The sequence below is a fragment of the Protopterus annectens genome, chromosome 15.part0, assembly GCF_019279795.1.
Source record: "Protopterus annectens isolate FY-2018-M chromosome 15.part0, PAN1.0, whole genome shotgun sequence".
NCBI classification, from domain to species: Eukaryota; Metazoa; Chordata; order Ceratodontiformes; family Protopteridae; genus Protopterus; species Protopterus annectens.
This window is the reverse complement of record NC_056749.1, coordinates 77063094-77086247: the sequence shown is the minus strand read 5'-3', so window position 1 is coordinate 77086247 and position 23154 is coordinate 77063094.

Sequence of the window (23154 nt, the reverse complement as noted above, 5' to 3'; positions counted from 1 at the left end):
ATAATTGAATACAATGCCCCTTTTGGGATGTACCTTACCCGACACCTGCAGCAACTGGAGAGACCCCAAAAGTACCTCACCAAGAGGATCATGGGCTACAAACAGATGTCCTACGCAGCTCGACTAAAGAAACTCCAGCTCTACTCAGTTGCTCACCGCCTACTCAGAGGCGATCTATGCCTGACGTACAAAACCATGTCAAACCCAGAATTAATGGACATGCTCCACCTCAAAAAATCCAAGTCCCTTAGAGCTACACGCTCCAGGGACCTAAACCTCAGCACAAAAATAAATAGGACATGCTGGAGGGACAGATTAATTTCCCAAAGGCTCCCCTCACTCTGGAACAGAATCCCAATTCATGTTAGACATAGCCCCTCGCTGACCCTCTTCAAGCGAAATTTGGACGCGTGGATGGGAAATTGCAAATTCACCCCTGGGATCTCTCCTGTGTCCCTTCTAGACAGAGGCAAAGTAAACTAATCTTAAAAGGGTACCTTCTGTGACCTACTTTACAGAGGCACAGTAGGCTAATCTAATAGGGAGGCGGAAGCCAAATACACTCTGACTAGGCTTATAAATGCCCTAGGGCAGATAGCCTAGTATCTACCTGTGAACCTATGAACCTATGAACAACTAGAACAGCGATTTTTTTCCCAGGGAAAAAAAAATCGCTGTTCCCAAAAAAAAAAAAGACATTAAAACATTGCATAAACCCCCCTACTTAAATATACTAACTCCAGATCGCACTACAGTGCCGAAAATGGCAAAGTGGCAGAAGCGGCCGAACGACTTCTTTCCCAGGGAAAGAATTTGCTTATATGCCACTTCATCATTTTGCCTTTTCGACATTTCAAGTTTGATCAAGACGTATTCGACAAAATGCGTCTTCGGTCATCTGCTAGGAACCCAAAATACACTACACAGAGATGTAAAGCATTTATAAAAGCAATTCAAAATCTTACTAGGTTGACATTAACAAACTCCTTATCCCCGTTAAATCCTTCCAACTCAGTTCCATGCCTGATGAAAGTGACAACAGTATAGAATTCTACCAGCTTTAATGACTACCATCTTAGTAGCTTTTCAGCTGCACTGCACAACTATTCTCTTCATATGTACAAAAATGCACCACAGTTTCAACTAAAACCTGTCTTAACTTCTATAAGAAGAAACTACTATATAAATTAAGACCCACAATTCTTGCAGCTGATAATTTTCCAATTGAATATATTAAACTGCTGCTAATGCCCTTTCCTACCAACAAGTATTCTTATTAATAGATCCATTAAAGAATGCTACATCCTCAAAATCTGGAAACAAACATACATAATTCTCCTGCACAAACTCTACAATTCAAAATCAATGGCCATACTCCTATCAAAATACCAGACACATGTATTCACTGCTTGCTACTGCAGTATCTAGCTATTAGAAGTGATCTTTTAGCGAAGCATGGATTTTTAGCCAAATCACAGCCCTAATACCCTTCCTTGAGACTGTCAACATCCTACGTAACATCAGTCAGCTTGTCTGCAGCATTTCTTGTTCTCTCAAAGGAATTCAGTACACTTTCCCACCTAGAACTACTTGAAACCTTGTCAAAAGTTACCTGTCATATAGCACCCTATTCTAGTTCAGATGTTATCTAACTGACTGTACACAGTATGTTAAATGGTAAACAAACCAGCCAACCTACCACCCAGTGATCATTGGTGCACCACACCACATTAGGCTCTTTGTTAATTAACTTTTCCATGAATGACTTGAACTGTGCCTTAGACCCACCCAATATTATCAAATATACAGATAATTCCTTCATCATCAGCTCAGCCAGGCCCGTAACTGAACTATAAAAGGTCACCCGAAAGTCTTTCAACTGCATTGAAAATAGGGTCCAAAACAGAGACCATATTTAAAACCTCAGAAATGCAAAATCATGCTCTTCTTACCCAAAACCACTCCACCTGACATCACAACTACATCTGTTTTCATTCTAAACTTGAAAACCTCACCAATATTATTTTGCTTTGTATTATCATTGATAATTTAAAATTCAGTCTGCATTTTCAAAATGCCATCACCAAAACTCAGCAGAAATTAGGTGCCATCTACAAAATAAAGCAATATGCATCCAAATCAGAGCAGAAAACAGCTGCCTCAGCCTATTACCTACCTTAACTAATGCCTCCGCAATATTCACAAAACTCCACACCTGTCAAATGAACAAACTCTCACAATGCTATAATAAGGTGATTAACTATGCAGCACTCCCCCTCCCACAAAAAAACATATATATCACTGCATAGTTCTTATCAAACTAAACTGGGTATAATTCCTACATTATATTAACTACTCTCTGATAAAGAGTGCCCACTCAATACTCTATGACTATATAAAATGAACATTCATAACAACTTTTCTGTAATGGTACAGACCTCTTAGAACTTGCTGCACTCAAGGAAAATGTCCTCATTATGTCTCTCTCAGCCCTCACTTCAATGCTTCAAAAGATACATATCTAACAGGCATCAGTCAATAAAATGGCACTCCACCCTCTCTCCATACATCCGAGTTACCACTGGTGTACCATAAGGCTCTGTCCTTGGTCTTCTCCTCTTTAATGTTTTCACCAACACCCTCCATACATCCACACAACAGGCCTCTCTAATACAGTATGCAGATGACTGCACACTCACTGGTACCACTGACAACATGGCACACCTTCAAAAAATTACTCAGGAAGTTTTAACAACCACTGAAACATGGCATTGTAACTCACAACTCATGCTCAACCCTAAAACATTACTACTTTTTTACCCCAATCCCTCTCCATACCTTTCAACTGTACACATTTTTGCCTCATATTTTTGGTTCATTTTCATAAAATTGTGGTTTTATGACAAATTAGTGACAAATCATTCATGATTTGAGTTTCAAACTTCATAGCCTTCAGAATATTCATGCTAATGCAAAACCTATTATTCTATCAGCTTTCTAAGTCTGTAAGAGCAATATTTAAAAGTCGTCCCTATTTTTGTGCCTTTGCCTCCCTTTTATTTATGACTTGTCTAGATTTCTTGCTCTAAGAGACTGAGAGATATTGCTCACTATCCTGATAATACAACCCATGAAGTCACTTCTCACAGCAAATAATTAGGGCTGATAGAGGATGAAAATCTTAATTTTAACCTGCATTTAAAAAATTGCATAAGAAAAACTCATCAAAATCTAGGGATGTTTTATAGAGGCAAAACCTTTCTCATAGACACAACTAAAGCTACACTTGCCACTACTTCTCTCTTCCCCACACTTCTTTATGGTGTTCCCATCCTTGCTAACCTCAAGGCTTCACAAAAATAAAAACTTGAACAATGCTATAACAAAGTTGCTAAATTTTCTGCAAATACCCTTTTCAGAATCCACCACTGTATAGCACTAAAAAGCCTAAATTAATTAGAACTGCCCCATCAAGTAACATATACATAGCTTCCTACCACTTATAAAATTACCCAGAATCCATCTGCTAGACCAGCACTAAATAACATTCTACATGACTATGTTCCCAGTTGGTTCTTATGATCCATTGACTAAAATTTCTTCTCTGTCAACAAACCTGCTGGGCATTGTCCATACTTGTACATGTTGCTAAAGCCTGGAACTTCTTATCTCTGTACATCAGGTCAGTAGCCTCCCTCCCACTGTTCAAAACCATTCTGAAAGAGTTTCTAGCTAAAATCTGGCTCTGTTCTTGCTCAACAGCAGGATAAACTATATCCCTAAATGTGAACAAATACCTGTTCATACCTGACATATCCTTACTCTTGCTTCTTCAGTCACTTCCTTATTTCTATCAGTTTCTCTCCCCCTGGCTTTCTCTCATAATATATCATGTCTGCTTTTCTCTCACTTTGCATTGTAATTCCCATTTGTATTGTACTAATGTACCTTTATTTTTTCTCTAAAATAGCTAGAGTTTATCTAACTATTAAATCATTATCATATAACTTGTACCTATTCTCAACCAATGTTTTCATATTTTGTTATAATTATTTTTTTTTGTATTATTTTTAAAGACTCTAAAATAATTTTTTCTAAATTGTAATAGACAACGTTGGAGCTTTTCTTCCTGAGCCTCCACTGGAAATGGGCTCCTAGCAATAATCAAACATCAATAAATAAATTAATTAATTTAATTAATTAAATGTCCTACTCAGTCTCCTTACAAATGTTGTCTAAAAGACTCTGTATACCTGATCAGTGACCCAACATTTATATGACTTGCAGAACTACCAGTTATTACAAATATGTGTACAATTATCTGTTTGTTGTACTAACATCTACTGCGATATTGTTAACTAAATTAGTAACCTTGCATTTGACTATGATAAGTAATACATTCTACCCTCTAAAGAAACTTTCCAAATGTGCATAATCCTCATACTCCTGCAATAAGTTTGAAATGAAGCATTACAACTTTTCTCTGCCTAGTTCTATAACAGTTTACATTCCATCCAGCCCATGGAATAAGTCCTACTCACATGACACATTGCTACTTTGCCCCCTCTCAAAAATATTGAATCCTGGAATATAGATTATCAGTATGCCCTGCATGCTGCATTAAATGGTTGCAATGAAACTCGCTCATCACACAGCTCTGTTCTCTTACCTTGCAGTATCTCCTTATCTGCAAAGTATGTTGGCTTAGTTTTTACATTTTACAATATACTTATTTAAGGCATTATCTACTGTACTCTCTAGCAAGTTGGTATGCTGTAAAGTAGCTTGGCAGCAAGGAACCTCCCCCCACCCATTTCTTAATAGACTGCCTGTTAGTTTCAACAAACTTATGTCTATTACATACTGGACTCTAGCCTGTGTTAAGATATTTCTTAACCAGCCTGTTTTAAGTTATTTCAAGCCGAAAGACACAACAGCAACAACAACTTCCCTGACAGTACTACACATCAAAACCTCTTATTCTTACTATGAACAGTACATAGCCTTATTCTGTTACAGTTTTTAGTGATTGTGCTTGACTCTGGGCTTGGCTCAACCTGCTCCGTTCGCTCTACTCCCACCCCCATTCCCAACCACCCCCCATATAATTTCCTTTATAGCTAACTACTTTGCACCTCCCACAACATAACCCTCCCCCTCCTGTCTTTCACTCCATAATAGAATATACCTCAACCCACTTGTTGCTACAATGAAATATTCTAACTTCACCCCCCCCCCTACTGGTACTAGCTGGTATGCACTATCTAATAGACCAACAAATTATACTCTTCCAATAATTTCATGTGGTTTGAAGGAAGTATTTTCCTTCAAAAATCGGGGGTTGCCATGGGGTCCCCCTGTGGTGGATGTTTCACCAACTGCGTTATGGCGTATTGGAAAACCACTTTATTGTTTCCTAACCCTTTGTTTCAAAACTATGTTGCTTGGTACACTCGTTACCAAGACAACATGTTTTTAATTTGGAAAGGCCCTACTAGCCTAGTACAAGAATTTATGACTACAGAAACCTCTTTAACCAATTTTTTATGTTTTTACTAATATGACTTACATACAGACACTATTAATTTTCTTGACATTTGTATTCACAAAGATTATCATAACAGTAGGTTTAGAACTACGATATACAGGAAGCCTACTTATTCAAATTTGTTCCTTCATTTTTCTAGCTCTCATCCCTACCACCAGAAAAGAGCGGTGGTTAAGGGACAGTTAGTTAGAGCAGCTAGAATGGTGTCAGATGAGACGGATTTTATAAGGGAATGTCAACTTCTGGAGAATATGTTTATCAACAGGGGATATCCCTCAATACTAATTTCTAACATTTCTGCAGAAGTTATTACTAAAAGACAAGTAGGCTATTTCCAGCCTTTATTGTCAACAGATTTAACAGTTGAACGTACTTCTAAAGCTAACCAGGAGGCTTTATCATTATCAACAGAGTCCCATTGTTTTGCAACTAGTTTTCTTTGTACCTATAATCTTGATCATGCATTAATAAGAAACATTTTAAATAAAAATTAGGCTTTTATTATTGAGGACAATAGACCGAACAAGGTTTTAGGTAACAAACCTAGGGTGGTTTTCAGACGTGGCTGTAACTTGAAGTCACTCCTGTAATATTCTAGTAAACCTTTAGTAAACAAACATATAGGTATGATAAAGTGTGCAGCATGTCACCAATGCAAGTTTGCTTGTTTGTTTGTTTAATTTAACTGTGGAGGCTGCCCACTAAAGTGTGCTAGCCTGTGTAACTGATTTATCACTGTCTCTGCATTTTCTGTGTGTTTCTACCAAAAAAACAAAAAAACAAAAAAATAATCCTTGCTTTCCCGCCTTCCTCGACTAGTTTAGACCAGTTTACAGGCATTGCTGTATTCTGGGCTGTGGTGTAGTTCCTGTGTTGTCCATTACCTTACTTGTATAGAAGGAAGTTTCTTTGCTCACCAGTGGGAGTGGGGAGCCTTGAGCAGCCTACCTGTCCTTGGGGGAAGTGACCTCAGCACAAGAAGCTGTAGTAATTGGTTGTTTGGGACCATTCCTAGCTCTTTTGTAGTTCACTGTTTAAAATCCGCCTCTGGACATTTTTCTGGCTATACTGCTCAGACAAGCTCCCAGAGTGGTCCTAGCACTACCTTCTGGATTTAAGTATCTTCTTCTGTAGCTTTCTTTGAACTAGCCTGAACTGTTTTTTTGCTGCATTATTTTAAAATCTGCACTTAAGTTTGCTTGTTTGTTTGGACCATTAACAATAGATACATTTGTAGTTCACTGTTTAATAATTGCCTCTGAGCATTTTTTTCTGGCTATTTTGTAAAAAAAAAAAAATTGCTTATTTTACATTTTCTGTATAGAAATGCTTAGTTCAATTTATTTAGTATTGCCTAGTTTTAATAGCTTCTGTAGAATTGCTTAGTTTAACTAGTCAATTTCCTGTTTTAACTGATTTCTGCATTATTTTGAAAATCTGGACTTATAGTTACATTTAGACTAGCCCGGTGAACAAATGTTGCTTGTTTGTTTGTTTAATTTAACTGTGGAGGCTGCCCACTAAAGTGTGCTAGCCTGTGTAACTGATTTATCATTGTCTCTGCATTTTCTGTGTGTTTCTACCAAAAAAAAAAAAATCCTTGTTTTCCCGCCTTCCTCGACTAGTTTAGACCAGTTTACAGGCATTGCTGTATTCTGGGCTGTGGTGTAGTTCCTGTGTTGTCCATTACCTTACTTGGATAGAAGGAAGTTTCTTTGCTCACCAGTGGGAGTGGGGAGCCTTGAGCAGCCTACCTGTCCTTGGGGGAAGTGACCTTAGCACAAGAAGCTGTAGTAATTGGTTGTTTGGGACCATTCCTAGCTCTTTTGGAATTCACTGTTTAAAATCTGCATTTGCATGGCTTTGCGCGGTCGTGCGCATAGCGCAGCACCGGTTAAACAGCTTAAACTTTTTCTGGCTCCGCCAAGTCTGCTCTTCAAATTTTCCCTTAAGGAAGCTCTACTCTTAGTATAACCAGACTACTCACTGTATTATAAGCCTATCACTTGTTCTCAATACTTCTCTACTAAGTAAGCACTCTCGTACTAAGTAAAGCACTACATCTACTTACCACCCCTGTGAATACCCACTTCCCTTAAAGGTATACCACTCCCTTATACTGTTCTAGCATGTCGAGTGGTAGATTACTGGCATCGTCTCCAGTTCAGCTGGTCAATCTGGGCATCTTGAGACAATGCTACAATTGTCTCATGTACACAGACAACCCTCTCCTCCTCCCAACAAACACAATTACATGTGAGAGATGCAACTATATAGCCAAACTGGAGGCTGAACTCTCTCAACCCAGGGCTGGCATGACCAGACAGGAGGAGATGGCAACCACACACACAACAATCCCAGTCCCACATAGACCTACCACAACTGCAAACCAAACACATAAAAACACAAAGACATACTCGGAGGCTCTAATAAAAAATTTACCAAAACAACAGAGGCTCCCAAAGGAGACATCCAAAAATCCACCACCTCAAAACAAAACACATGCGACACATACTTCAATAAATCAGTGTGTCGACCAATTGCAGCCCTTAAGGCCAAACACCTTGCCTGATACACTAGTAATAGGTGACTCCATAGTCAGACACACTGATGTCCCACTGACCAGGCTGAACAAGGAGAAGGTGACCGTGAGCTGTCTATGGGGGGGCTAGGATCCGCCACATAACACACGCACTCAGGTCACTCCAAAGCAAGTACAAATATGACTCTGTCATTGTCCATGCTGGTGTGAATGACCTGAGACGTGCCTCCCTGGACTAAATGAAAAGAGACATAGAGGAGTTCTCCGATTATGTAGCCCAGGCTGGTATGACCCTGACCCTGAGCAGCATCTTGCCCTCACCAAGAATGATACCACAATACAAAGACAAGATGATCAGCTTTAACAATTGGCTCGAGTACTGGTGTCATTCTAAGGGGATCCAATGTCTGTCTGCCTGGGATGATATGTTGGACAAGCCACGCTGCTTCGCAAGGGATGGCTTACACCTGTCACCACTGGGCTTCCGGATATTGGCTAAGGCTCTTGCCATCCCCATAGTGCCTTTTTTAGGCAAGGCTCAAAAGACAAACCCACCTCCTTAGAAAACAAAAATGGAAAAAACTAAGGGTAATGCTGCTCAATGCCAGAAGTCTAAATCTCAAGATGCAGGCACTTGATGCACTCCTCAGCATGGAGAACATCGACGTCTGTGCAGTAACTGAAACCTGGTTCAAGGCTCCTGAGAGCACCCCAGCACTACCAGGCTATACCTCATATCATGCTTTTCGGCCCCAAAACCCAGGCCAAAACACAAAGAGAGGGGGAGTGTCCATATTCATAAAGGACACCCACACCTCCAGGTTAGTAGCAACACATGAAACAACAGAGACCATTCAGGTGCAATTAACCATAGGCAAAACTGCTATACAACTGGTAGCATGTTACAGACCACCCTCCCGATCTCAAGAACCCCACTCAGCCTTCCTGAAGGCATTGGAGGATATGAATGTATCACAAAATACCATCATACTGGGAGACTTCAACTACCCAAACATAGTTGGGTACATTATTCTAGCCCTAATACCTAGCCCCAAGGTTTCTGGGAATTCATTCATTCAAATGCACTGGACTAGTCAACTCTCCCACTAGGGGAGATAATATACTAGACCTGATCATCACAAACATGGGGACAAAATGCTCCACACCGGAAGTATACCCCTTACTAGTGAGATCTGACCACAAACTAATCACCCTGGATATACATATCCCACCTCCACCCCCAGCACAAAAGACCACAGTGAAAAACTTCTCAAAAGCAGACTTCACTCTTCTTAAGAAGGAGATCGTATCCTTTAAGCCCACTGTGCCAGTGGATACCACATCCCGCAATGCCGAATCCTTCACAAATGCTTTCTATGGACATATCCAAGAATGCATGGATCATGCAATCCCAAACAAATCCAAGTCCCTCTCCACCAAATGTAAGCGTCCTGTCTGGTGGACCTCAGCCATAAACAAATTGTATAACAAAAGAAGGAAGCTACTGCACGTCAGAGTGAAATCCCATGAAGGGAAGACGTCTCTGATCAACATTAGCAGAAAACTACATTCTCTCATAAAAACATCCAAGGCAAACTTTGAGAGAAAAATCGCTAAGGACACTAAAGATAACCACAAAGCCTTCTTCAGCTATGTTAGAAACCTGAGTAGAAACCCTCAGATATGCTCAGAGTTGTATCACAACAACAAAAAATACACTGAACCCACAGATATTGCTAACATTCTGGCTGACAGGTTCAGTGCAAATTTCTCGCCTCCTTCACCCCCAAAAGAAGAAATACTTATCCCAGCTGAATGTAATATCCCTGTCATTTCTGATGTCCAAGTGAGAACCGCCCTAAACAAAGCAAAAAACACAGCATTAATGGGACCTGACGGTATCCCGAGGTGCGTGTTATGTGAACTCCAAGAGGAGCTAAACCCACACATAAAAATGCTATTTAACCTTAGCCTTACTTCGGGATATGTACCTGTACACTGGCGTACAGCAACAGTGGTCCCACTCCACAAGGGGGGTGCCTCTACAGACCCTGGAAACTACCGCCCCATAAGCTTAACTAGCCTGGTCTGCAAAGCTATAGAAAGATTCATTATGAAACTCATAAACAGAGACATAGGGGACATACAGACACTTGACCCCACCCAGTTCGGCTTTGTGAAGGGCAGATCCTGCCTTTTAAATCTGGTTGACTTTTTTGAAACAGTCACTAGAGCCATTGATGAGGGCAAAGCAGTCCATACAGCATACCTGGACTTGGCTAAGGCCTTCGACACAATACCCCACTCAGGCATCATAGATAAGCTAAACAGCTTAAAAGTAAACCCCTATGTCACTAGATGGGTTGCAAACTGGCTAAAGGACAGAACCCATAAAGTTAAAATCGCTGGAGCAATGTCAGACTCAAAGCCAGTCACAAGTGGTGTCCCACAGGGATCTGTCCTGGGACCCCTCTTGTTTGGCATTTATTTCTCAGATGTTAAAGCAAACATGGGAGGGCTGTGGCTGACAAAGTTCACAGATGACTGCAAACTAGGCGCCATAGTCGATACACCAGCAGACACACACATCCTACAAAAAAGGCCTCACTGAAACGGACAACTGGTGCCGTAGTCACGGCCTTAAACTAAATGCCAAAAAATGTATAGCCATCCCTTTTGGAAAAACAAAGTACCCACAAATTATCACATAGACAGCAACCCACTGAGTACGGAAAAGTAATCAGAGACCTAGGGACCCAAGTAGACAGTGACCTCTCATTTGACACCCACATTGCCAAAGTGGTTAGAAAAACATTCTACCTTGCACACCTCATCATGAAGGGATTCACATCCAGATCCAAGGATGTCATTGTACCCCTATATTCCTCCCTCATCAGACCCATGATTGAGTACAATGCCCCATTTGGTATGTACCTCACCCGGCACTTGCAACAGCTGGAGAGACCACAGAAGTACCTCACCAAAAGGATCAAGGGTCTCCAACATATGTCTTATTCCGCCAGACTAAAGAAACTTCAGCTCTATTCAGTGGCATACCACCTGCTCAGGGGTGATCTCTGCCTGACGTACAAGGCCATGTCCAGTCAGGATTTGATGGACATGCTCCACCTCAAAAAATCCAAATCTATCAGGACCACGAGAGCTAAAGACTTAAACCTCGGCACAAGTATAAATAGGACATGCTGGAGGGATAGATTCATAACCCAGAGGCTTCCCATGCTTTGGAACAGGATCCCAGTTCGTATTAGGCAGAGCCCCTCACTGACTCTCTTCAAGAGAAATCTTGATGAGTGGATGGGAGATCGAAAGTTTACCCCAAGGGTCACATCTGTGTCACTGCTAGACAGGGGCACAGTAAACTAATTCTATTATATAAGGGGACCTTCATTGTGTCACTACTAGACAGAGGCACAGTATTCCAGATTTATTCTGTACATTTTTGTACCATTTCATGGGGTGGCAAAAGCCACATCACTATGGCTAGGCTTACAAATGCTCCAGGGCAGATAGCCTAGTACTATACTATAAAACTATGAAACTATAAACACCACATATCAATTTAGGATTCGTGACAAATGGTATAAGGTTCAGGGTAGATTTTCTTGTGACTCGAAAGGAGTTGTCTACTCTGCCTGTTGCCTGAACTGCCGTTCTTTCTATATCAGAAAGACGGAAAGAAAGCTTAGGCAATGGATTTACGAACATCAATACACCATAAGCAGGAAAGATATGAACAACGCCTTAGCTAGGCATATAGAAGAATTTCCTGACCACAGTTTTAAGTTTAACATCTTGAGTCAGGTACAGTCGGATGTTAAGGGGGGACCATGGCAAATTAAACTCGAGATAGAGGAACTACTATGGCAAATAAGAACAGTAGCCTACATGCCTCCAGGTCTCAATGAAACTGTTTCCATTAAATGTTTCTTAAAATTGGCAGCTTTGAAAAGATAATTTTTCTTTATCTTTTTATTTTTATATTAGGAGTTTTCCTTATATAATTTGATATTTGTGGTCATTGTTTAACACCATTGATATGGTTCTTAGTTGGATAATTATTTTTAAAAAAGAATTCTAATATTTTTTAAAAATGAATGACATTCATTCAGCATCATTTATTTGGGTATTTTTTAATCAAGGTTAACTAAGAACTGTGGAGCTGATTATTGTGCGTTTTTCATTTCAGTATTGTAATTTAATACGTTAGTAATAGATTTTTTGACAAGAAACTTTTGTATTAATATACATTTTATATATACTGACACAACATGGTTTAAAAGTTTTTGATAAGGAACTTGTTTTTACTAATTATTGTGAGAAACATATTAATAGTTTAATTGGGCAGTTAGTGCACTATATATCTATGCCCAAATGGTTTGTCATTGTATGTCTGAGGAAGGAAACGTATTGACGTTTCCAAAAGCGCTTACATTAAATTTTTCAAGGTTTTTAGCTCCCGCTTGTTTTGCTGTTTTTTGTTCTATTTTAGAATATTAAAAGAGAGGTGTTAATCCAAGCCACCAATCATCTAGTTGTTTGTTATTGGTGTCTGTCTACTACAAACTATAACCGAAACATGAAATGTAATACCAGCCATGTACTATTTAAAACACATCCTTGCAAGCAAGTTTTTCATATGCAACCTTCAGCTAGAAATTGTATCTATTCATAATGTTGTTGTTTGTCTCTCGGCTTTTCCCGGTGAGGGGTCGCCACAGCTGAATTCCGGTCCACTAATGATTGACAGTAGATTTTTATGAAACACCGAGGTGCCAGCTCAACTCTAACCTTCAACGAAGGCACGCCCTTTTACGCATGCATGTCTTTCGAACACTACCCAACTGTGGGGAGGGCACTCCCAAGCCAAGCAGAGAATCGAACGGAAGAACCTCTTGCTGTGAGGTAACAACGCTACCACCATACCACTGCAGCATCCTGTATCCTTTCATAATGCTGACACTAATTTATTTATTTATTATTTATTTTACATTTATTTACCGGGAAAGTCCAACTGGGCATGGGATCATTTTCGGTGGTGCCCTGGGGAGAAGGGTTCCACAAAGATTAGCACAGCAAATACAGTAAATACAATGTACATGTTAATAAAGTAGAGTACAGAGTCAAAAGTTAATAAATACAATTCCAAGGCCAAGAAAGGAGCAAAAAGTAAATATACTATAAGGAGCGCAGTGTGCTACAATAAACAATACAGTTCAAAGGACATTCTGTTCAGTCATTTGGTTACACTCATCAGTGGCTAGTACAGTAAACACACATTGATTAGGAATATAGAAAGGAATTGTTGCAAGCTTTCATAGACGGTTAAGGTAAGATATGATCTAATTAAATGAAGTGACCCAGGGTCAGAACAATTATATAACCAAGAACTATGTAAATGGGACCAGAGAAGTTTTTTGAAATTATTTTTGTTTTAAGTGGTCCTAATATCTATGGGATGGTATTCCATGCTTTTGCAACAGAAATGGAAAACAAGGAGCCCCCAGAACTGTTGTTGCTTTTGCCTGTGTCAGCCAGTGCTTTATTGGTGGATTTTAATAAATGTTTGTTAGAGTAGATATTAAGTAGAACTTGGAGAGCAGGGACTCTATCGGGATAACAAAGCATTTGGCGGGCTATTGTAAGCTGGTTATATGTGAGCAGACTGGATAATTCTGGCCAGGATAGTTGCTTGATTGCTATGCAGTGATGTCTCCTGAAAGGTGAGTCAGTAGCAAACCTAGCTATTGTATTGCACCAGGTGTTTAGTCTACTTTATTTAGGTTGATGAGTATGGGGGAGGCATAGAGGAGTGTGGATAGTAGGTGGGTTCTTGCGATGGTGACTTTACTGTCATTGGTGAGGTACTTTTTGATCTATATAGGGTTCAAAGTTTTTATGGACTTTCTTTATTGTCTGTGCAATGTGCATATCGAATTTCATGTTGTGATCTATGATAACCCCTAGAAGTTTGGTGTGTTGGGCAGGTGTGATATGGGTGTTATTGGCTGAGAATATTGTGAATGGTAGTATAGGGTCTAAGTCTCTAGTGGGATAGAATATCATTAGCTGTGTTTTACTGAGGTTAAGTATTAGTTGAGAGATGGCTAACCAGGTTTCAACAGCAGCAAACGACTCTGTGTCAATTCCTGGAGTTGAGGGAGTGATGGGGCAGAGCAGATTAGAGTAGAGTCATCAGCATACTGGACTAGAGTGGCATGCTGGGTAGCTTTATGGAGTCGGTTGGTGAATATGTTGAAAAGAAGAGGTTCAAGAATGGATCCGTGGGGCACCCCTAGGGTGACAGGTAGGAGGGGAGATAAGGAGTTTTGTCATTTAACTGCTTGTTAGTGTTGGTTAGATAGTCTTGAAACCACGCTAGTGTGGAGTGGCTGAGATTAAGACTGGAGAGAGAAGAAAGGAGTTTGGGATGGGAGACAGTATCGAAGGCCTTGGAAAGATCTAGGAATACAGTGGATACTAGGTTACCATTGTTTCAATGTTGATTTTCTGTGTTGGTAAATCTAGTACGGGCTATGGTAGTACTGTGATTGGGAAGGAAATCATGCTAGGTGTTGTTTAGCAGTTTATTAGTGAGGAGATGGTGCTTTATTTGGGAATGTATACATTTTTCAAGGATTTTAGATAAGGGGGATAGAATAGCAATTGGACAGTAATTAAATAGTTCCACAGAGTTACCTCCTTTGTGGAGTGGTATTATATGTAAAATTTTCCACAGAGAAGGAACGCGTTTTTCTGATAAAGAGTGGTTAATGACCATGGAGACTAGGTAAGAGATGTCTTTGGCTGCGAGCTTTAAATATTCTGCAGGTAATTTGTCAGTGGCCAGGGTTGTGAGTTTAAGCCTGTTTAGGTATTTATATATTGTGCTAGTTGGGACAGGCTATAAGGAGAAGAGGTTTTGGTCTGCTGGTACAGAAGATATGTTTGAATGCGAAGTGGGAGAACTACTATTGGTGAGGCCTAGGATGGATTTGGTGAAATGTTCGTTGAACTGGGTGGCAATATTATTGGTGGTAGTGTCAATGTTTGGGGGTGGAGTACTGGTCTTTCCTGGTTGTAGGATTTTATTAATGGCAGCCCAGAATTTTTGTGCGTTATTTTTGTGTTTGGTTTGAATGCCTATATAGTGGTTCCTTTTGTCTGTCTTAATTTGTTTTTTGGCCTTGTTACTTCATTCCTGGTATGCCTATCAGTTTGAGTATTATTTTGATGCCATGAGTCCCATGCTTTATCTCTTTGTTTTAGTAATAGACTGGTATCTCTGGTCAATCAGGGGGCATAGTTGCTTTAGTTCTGATAGTGGCAAGAAGATTTAGAATGTTTAGAAAAGGGTTATTGAAGTAGTCTATGGCACTTTCCAGGAGGAGAGATGAGAGTGGTCTCGAGTTGCATTGATTAAGTGCAGATATGAAGTCATGGGTTTTAAAATTTTTTGTATACTGGATTTGTTGGAGGGTGGAGGATTTTAATGGATTCACTTGGTGTCTAATTATAAATGTGGGAAGGTGGTTGCTGAGGGTGTCTGGGGTGGAACCTGAGAGGTAGGTCTGAAGGACTGAAATGGTCTATTAATAATAATGATGCAGTCTAGGATGGACTCATTTTTTGATGCTTTATTTACCGGTGTTGTGGTTTTAATTAGTTGATTGAAATTGTGCAGGTTAATGTGGTTAGTGAGGTGGAGCAAGTTAACACCACCTAGTATGATTGTTTTTTGGGGAAATATTTGGGATGTCCAGTCTAAAATGGATTCTAGTTTGTTAATGTTACTGCCAGGGGGTATATAGGTACCAATTATATGTAATTGCTTTTTAGTAGATACAATAATACACAGAATTATTGCCAAAGCAGATGAAAAGGTGCTCTAAAATGCATGTGCAGTAATTACCTGCTTAACCGAAGTGCTGAAGATGAGTAAAGGTAGACCTTTAACGGGCACTTCATTGTGCTGAAGTGCAGAATTGCCCATCTCATTTATATGTAGCTGGTATGTTGCTTACTCCTGCTGCAGTCTAGGGAGGTCTGTGACTTGCACCCTCATCACAGGCAGAGTAGACACAGCTGACATAGCAGATGGGTTACAGCTTGGAACACTGCTGCTGTGATGCAGAGTGATGCCATTCTCATCGCATGCCCATTACTCAGTGCACATTGGTGCCATGGAGAACTGTTACATTGATGCCATTCTCATCTCATGCCCATTACTCAGTGCACATTGGTGCCATGGAGAGCTGTTACATTGATGCCATTCTCATCTCATGCCCATTACTCAGTGCACATTGGTGCCATGGAGAACTGTTACATTGATGCCATTCTCATCGCATGCCCATTACTCAGTGCACATTGGTGCCATGGAGAACTGTTACATTGATGCCATTCTCATCGCATGCCCATTACTCAGTGCACATTGGTGCCATGGAGAGCTGTTACTGTATGGCATATAGGTGCTACCAGATACTATTACTTTAATGCACATTGTCACCATGGGTACTATTACTATAATGGACAATGCTATTGTAATGCACAATGGTGTCATGGGGATCTATTACTATAATGATCTGTACTATTGTGATGCACATTGGAGCCAGGGCACTATTACTATCATGAGCACTACTACTGTGATGCACGGTGGTGCCTGGTGTCATGGAGCACTATAACTATGATAGACACTGTTACTGAGATGCACATTGTTGCCATAGGGCAATACTTTCATGATGAACACTACTATTGTAATGCACAATGGTGCCATGGGGCACTATTACTATGATAGATACTATTGTAATGCACAGTAATGGCCATAGGGCACTACTACTATGATGGACACTACTACTGTAACGTACAGTGGTGCCATGGGGCACTATTACTATGATGGACACTACTATTGTGATTCACAGTGGTGCCACAAGGTACTATAACCATTATGGACACTACTATTATAATGTACATTGGTGCCATGGGGCACTGTAACTATGATTAACACTACTATTGTGATGCACATTCATGCTATGGGGCACTATTATTATGATGGATACTTCTATTATGATGTTCAGTGATGCCACGATGCACTATTGCTATAGCTGTCACTACTATTGCAATATACATTGCTGCTACAGGGCACTATTACTATGATGGTCACTACTACTGTGATGCACAGTGGTGTCACAGGCAATATTTATCTGATGGAAACTATAATTGTGATGCACAGTGGTGCCACTATGCGTGCCCAAAGCTATTTATTGAACGTGTCTTGCAGATCTCCTTTGATGAGACCACTTTACAAACCCAATAACTTCACCAAAAGGAATGAAGCTCTGTACTTTTTTCAATGTCTTGTAGACTTTTGTGGCCAGATGTCTGTCTCTGTCTTACTTCACCATTACAGAACTGATTGTCCTGGACTTTCTGGACTTCTGGTTTCACTGCATGCCCAATATCTCCATCAATACCAGAACCAGAGAACTAAATCTTTACCAAAAGGTAAATAAAACATGTTGGAGGGAGAGATTTATCACTCAGCATCTCACAAATATTGGGAATAAACTTCCCCTGCATATTAAGCAATGCAACATACTATCATCGCACAGATTTACTCTGGGATTGACTGATATGGCCTTCCTACAGAAAGGAGATGCAACTGAGAGAAGATACTGGTAAGGTGTGAGTGGTCACAAGCTTCAGTGGCTATAGAGTATCAGAAAATTGATGAATCTAACATACGATCATAACTATTATTCAAAATTATTTATCCTCTATGTAGCAAAAATTTGACACAGACTAATATATGCACCATTTTTCTCCAGCATTTTTAACTGCCCACTAACCTGCCATAAGTGATGTTTCCACGCTCTTTTCCTAAATGAAAATGATTGTTTTCTTTTAAAGTGTATTGTCACACTTTCTTTAGCAACTCTTAGTGATGTTAGTCATTACAGTGTTTGAAACAAACAGTGTGCTACTTTCACAATTAGTTCATTCATAAGCAAAGCTACATGAAAAAAAATATATATATATATATATATATATATATATATATATATATATATATATATATATAATATGGGGCTACTACAAAATTTTGAACTTTCACAACTTTGAACTTCTTATGGTCGAGACCATAAGATAAAATTTGTGAAAGTTCAAAATTTAAATTAAAAAAACACTTTTTTTTATGTTTTTGCAGGAGGACACACCCCCCTGCACACCCCACATCCCCTGCAAATTAAATATACCAACTCTGAGATCACACTACAGCAAGGAAAATGGTAAATATACCATTCTGCACAGTGCGGCAATCTCCATTTTAACAGTTTGAACTTTCACAACTTCGATCTTATGATCTCAACCATAAGAAATTCAAACTTCTGAAAGTTCTAAATTTAGAAATAGACCTGATATATATATATATATATATATATATATATATATATATATATATATATATATATATATATAGGTTGGGACCATATGATTGAAGTATTGAAACTTCAAATGTTTTGAATGGAGATTACCCTTTTCTGAAATGTAGTGTAATCTTGGAATTGGTATATTTAATTAACAGGGGGGTGTGGGGTGCAGCCACCTACATGGGGGATGCAGGGGGCTTTCCCCTGCAAAGATGTTAAAAATAGAATTTTTTTTTCGATCATTTGGTCTTGAACATAACAATTTTGAAGTTTTGGAACTCAATAATCTAACATAGATATAAATATATATATATATATATATATATATATATATATATATATATATATATATATATATATGGGAACCAGAATATTCAGAATATTGAACATTTGTTATGCTGGAAAGTGGACAGAATACTCATTTGTTGTAGAATTCCGGCTTTACTTTTTGTGAGTTTGTGGTACAGTGGAGAGTATTTGCCTTTCCTTGATGTTGTTCAATCTCAGAGTTACTATAGCAGGGAATGGGGGTGTGGGAGTATGCTCCCCTGCAAAAAAAAAAAAAAAAATGTCTGTTTTTTTTTTTTTTTATAGATATTTTGAGCTTCGATGTTTTAACAGCAAACTTTTTTAATTCCTTTTAATATACCAATAAAGACTTATTTATGGGCTTACATCATACATCTCAAATGTTTAGCTCAAGAAATCTGGACAAATCCAAAAGTAATTATGGGGACAAAGGCCCAAAATCAGGGGCAGATTTTAAATATTGATCTTGTAAACTGTGAAAGTTGCTAGAATAACAGGTTTTCTATTAGCATGCATGTTCTGAAGGATATGAAGTCTGAAATGCAAATATCAGTCTTTATATAGTGAATTCAGTCCTCAGTGATATGCCACAAAACTGCAAATTTTATGAGGAAAAGGCAAAAATATGAGGGAAAAATCTGGAAATTCTGCAAAAACCTGACTGTTGAGCAGTGCAGATAACATAGGTGACAAATAGATAATATGGCTAGGCTTGAAACCAGTCAAGGAGAATGGCCTAGTTTTCTTCTATGAACATATGTACCTGTATTTCAGTCCAGCTAATAGATTGTTCTCAGCATTGTAGTTCAGGCAGTTATACTTGCTGAAAATTCCTAGCATAACAATTGTGTTGTGTAAAATGTTGAACTGTGTGATACACAACAGCCAGGAAAAGTGATAATGAAAGATTGGGTTTCAAGTTTACATGATTTACATGAGCATCCAAGATCTGTTGGTGGTCATGCATTGGTTTAGTTATACTGTAACTATGACTTTTTGAGAGCAATTTCTGAAACAGAGAGGACCCTTAGAATTTAAAAAAGCAGAAAATATCAAGACAATGATAGTATCCATGACTGTGGTAGTGAAAGTACTACAGGCAGAGGGAGTGTGTGTCTTACTGTTTTACTGCTGCATTTCTCCTTAAGCCTTTAGGTAAAATAATGAATCAACATTACTCTTAGCACTGCCATGAGATAGTACTATATGCATTCATACAGAAAAAATGTTGCAGTGCATTTTATCCTTATTTTTTTTAGTGATATAATACATAAGTATTTGTCAGATGATTGAATCTGTTCTACAAGTGCAGCATATCACATTTAATTTAGAAATGTTAACAGTGATTTATTATCAATAAATTAAATCTTGATTATTTTGGGGCATCTTTATTGAGTCTGTGAAACAGCTTAATGCCATTGCTGGCTATAACTCTACAGTAAAAACAAAATTATCATTAATCCAGTCTCTTTCAGGTTTTGCTATATTAATAAGTGATCATCTTCAGGAGGAAAGTAGTAACAGTTTCACTAAGATCAAATAACATAAGTAAGCTTACCGCTTTATTAAAGATATACAGTTTTATCCTTGCCATGTTGGTTGGTCTTATTTTTTTACTCACTTTGGACTTGTTTTGCTAAGACCATCTTTTATCCACTGTGATTGCTTTTACTATTAAATCGAATAATGCATGTGGGCAGAGACACCAATCATTTGTACCATGTTTAAAGAACCTTATGTTATGCTGTTTAAAAAGTGACATAATTATATGTAACCTTACTCCATCCCAATAGCTACACCAATTCAAGTGTTCCATGTAGGCCTGACATGCTTAGAGGTCAGTAGTCACTGTGAGATAAACTTCCTTTTGTAGAATAGGATCACATTTCCTTCCTGATTAAGTCTAAATAGTATGGATGAAATTACTAATTTATTTTGGTGTGTGTGTGTGTGTGTGTGTGTGTGTGTGTGTGTGTGTGTTAGTTATTAGGATCACAGTTCTACTATAAGTTTATTGATTATACTAATTTTAACAATGGGTAAACCTCTTTTTGAAATACATTATCCTTATTAACAGATTTAGCAGACAGACTCAGCAAGCTAAATACTTAAGGATGATGAATTTCAACAAAAAGTCGTATTTTTAAAGTCTTTTAACTTAACAGAGGTTACTCGAATTTACAATTAGACAGTGTAATTAATGAAGTTTGTTCTAAAATACATCATTTTCCCATGTCAACTTACAGCCATATTCCTAAAGAGAAGGCAAAGAATAACTTTTCAGAACCTTCCCTTTAAGATCCACCATATCTAAAATAACAGGTAAATAGGTAATATTGGATAATTGTCAGATTACTGCTGATAATTCAGATTTAGTTAAAACAGTGGGAGATAAACCAAGAATTGCATTGAAAAGGACTATGATTATTAAAAATGTCAGGTAGTTTAGTAACAGATTTTGGGGCTCATATACCTGTAATAGTTGCAAGTTACATAAAGATATAGAATGCAGGGGAAAACATCAGATTTCAACACAACAATTAATTGTTTCACAGTGGTTTATGTAGCTAGATAGCACTCTTGCAAAAGCTTCTATGTGAGAGAAGAATACACAGAACCTCTTACAGCATATTAATGAACATAGGTTAGCTATAAAAATATTGACCATAAAGCTTTAGCAAAACATACATCCAGTGGGAAGTCTTTAAGAAATGTGGGTTTTACATAATTAAAATCACCAAAGATTACCACACCATTTGATAAACTTTTTTTATCCAGTGTTTGCAGGAACTTTATGTGCAAGTCACAATTTAATTTTGGACTATTCTAGCATGCAACCAGAGTTCATAGGTTCATATGCAAGTACTAGGCTATCTGCCCAAGGGCATTTATAAGCCTAGCCAGAGTGTGTTGGTTTTCGCCACCCCCTTAGATTAGTTCCCTGTGCCTCTGAACAGCAGTGCCATTAATTCCCTGTGCCTCTGTCCAGCAGAGCCACTCCAGTGATCCCTAGGGTAAATTTTCTGTTTCCCATCCACCCATCAAGGTTTCTCTTGAAGAGTGCTAGTGAGGGGCTCTGCCTGATGTATATTGGAATCTTGTTCCAAAGCATGGGGAGTCTCAGGGGCAGGAATCTATCCTTCCAGCATGTCCTATTTATCGTTGTGGTAAGGTTTATATCCCTAGAGCGTGTGGCTCTCAGGGATTTGTTTTTTTTTTAGGTGGAGCATATCCATCAATTCTGGGTTGGACATGGCCTTGTATGTCAAGCAGAGATCACCTCTGAGTAAGTGGTATTCAACCGAGTACAACTGGAGTTTCTTTAGATGGGCTGCATAGGTCATCTGTTTGAGGCCAGTAATCCTCTTGGTGAGGTACTTTTGTGGTCTTTCCAGCTGTTGCAGGTGCCTTGTAAGGCACATCCCAAATGGGGCATTGTATTCTATAATGGGTTTAATAAGTGATGAGTAGAGAGGCACAATAACCTCCTTTGTTCTGGATGCAAACCTTTTTGAGATTAGGTGGCCACATAGAAGGATTTTCTAACCTCCTTGGCAATATGATTATCAAAGGCGAGATTGCTATCTACTTGGGTCCCCAGATCCCTTATTACTTTTTCTGTATTTAGGGGACTATCACCTATGTGGTAGTTCGTGGGCACTTTGTTTTTTCCAAAGGGGATGACTATGCACTTTTTGACATTCAGCTTGAGGCCATGATTTTGACACCAGGTATCCGTCTCAGTGACACCTTTCTGGAGGGTGTCTGTATCAGCCAAAGAATCAATTATGGCCACTAGTTTGCAGTCATCTGTGAACTTGGTCAGCCAAAGTCCTCCTGTGCTTGCCTGTACCTCTGAGAAGTATATACCGAACAGGAGGGGTCCTAGGACTGAGCCCTGGGGGACTCCACTTGTTACCGGTTTAGAGTTGGACCTACAGTCTGCACCTCTCACCGTGTGGGTTCTGTCTGTGAGCCAATTTACAACCCATCTCGTGATGTAGGGGTTAATGTTCAGTTTGGTGAGTTTGTCTATAATACCAGAATGGGGAATGGTGTCAAAGGCCTTTGCAAGGTCTAGGTAGCTGTGTGGACATCCTTTCCCTCATCTAATTCCTTGGTAACTGTCTCAAAGAAGTCCACCAGGTTTAGGAGGCATGATCTGCCCTAGCAAAGCCAAACTGGGTGGGGTCCAAAATTTGGAGGTCCCCAGTGTCTCTGTTAATGAGTTCAATGATGATGCGCTACATAGCCTTGCAGACCAGGCTAGTCAGGCTTATAGGGCGATAGTTCACGGGGTCCGTTTTGGT